The sequence below is a fragment of the Aplysia californica genome, unplaced genomic scaffold (assembly GCF_000002075.1).
Source record: "Aplysia californica isolate F4 #8 unplaced genomic scaffold, AplCal3.0 scaffold00875, whole genome shotgun sequence".
Classification (NCBI taxonomy): Eukaryota; Metazoa; Mollusca; class Gastropoda; order Aplysiida; family Aplysiidae; genus Aplysia; species Aplysia californica.
Window position 1 is genome coordinate 227,001 of NW_004798145.1, and position 1,406 is coordinate 228,406.

The following is a 1,406-nucleotide window of genomic DNA, read 5'->3' on the forward strand; positions in this document are numbered from 1 at the left end:
CCCCACCCCCAGGTTTTGTGGACACATAACACTTTTGTATTGGGTCGAACTTTCCCCAGAGCCAAATCTCTTTCGCCATGCTAGGGACACTTAAGTCCAAGTCATCGAGACCCGACAGGCAGCCAGTATGCATGCGGGTGCGGGCTACTTGATTGAGCTGAGCAAAATCAGAACTATCAATCCGGATAACCGACTTATATTTCAAAGAAGATCGTCGGAACCAAATCCCTGACTTATTCGACGACACTCATCTTTCAACTCCTTCACACAATGACAAGTATTTTCAACACTGTAAGGTTATGTAAGAGGAAGGACCTCTAATTCAATATTCATTTCTGATAGTAGGACCAAACCAAGCGAGTTGGTAGAGAACTATGATCGCTTTCGAAAGATTACAAGTTCAAAAATTACGTCCATTACGGATTCTAACCAATTGCCACCTCAGAATTACAAAGTCGTATCCGACATTTTTGGCCAATCTGAGTCACTAAAAGACCGTGAGGTCAGAAATCAAATAAATATACTATCTGCTCTACCAAAATCGTGAAAATATTCGGAGTCGTTATCAAGAAATTCAAAGAACTGCATTCGAAAAAGCTTGACATGCTGTGAAACTCAAAAGTGTTGACGTCATTTTTTTTCAAAACTAGGCCTACGGAACAGAAAGAACTTTGTAATTCCAAGGCAGCACAATATGTCATCCGGATAGCAGTCCAGTAAGGCATCGTCCGAGAAAATGGTATGTCCATAGTGATAAGCTCTTACGATAAGTTAAACATATGGTTAGACAAAAAGTGCGAGGGAAGGGGGAGGGGGCGAGAGAGAGATAAAAGACTGCTAGGTTGACAAAGTCAGGTAACTTCACGACAAACGACCTGCTTTCCAGGAAGTTGAAATTGTTTCAGAATGCTATCATGTCTGCTGGAGTAATAAAAATGGACTGTAAAGAGCTGCTTTCTGTTGAGCGGGCATCGGCGCTGTACAAACGCTTTGATTTGTTAATACCATTTTTATTACTCTAGCACGTAAGAAATTTCGTCTGAGGGTATTACTTTCTTGCTAACGGAGCACGAATATCAATTTGGAGAGAAACAATCATTCTATAAACTCCAAGATGTTGATTGTCTTGTTAATCATATTATGAGCTATTTCCTCAAATTTCACCTCCAAAGCGGTTTGAATTCATCGTTTCAAAAGGTAGAACCCTACCCGGTTCATCCAAAATATGGGTGTGCGTCAAAACCCCCAAAACTAGTTCACCAGAAAGCGAGTGTTCGTCCCTACCGCACGAAATCAGAGGACAGTGCTTGGAGATTGTTTACTTAATCGGTCGGCGCGTGGACAGATTGTATCATAGTCGAGTGCATTCGTGTGTGTGTGTGTGTGTGTGTGTGTGTGTGTGTGTG

At 41.8% G+C, this 1,406-nt stretch overlaps 1 protein-coding gene across 1 annotated transcript in view; it reads right to left on the reverse strand.

Annotated features, from left to right (window-relative positions):
• The window catches only part of LOC101861773 (guanine nucleotide exchange factor DBS), a gene marked incomplete at its 5' end in the record, with an annotated part of 92,556 nt that overhangs the window by 26,204 nt on the left and 64,946 nt on the right, over nt 1-1,406 (reverse strand).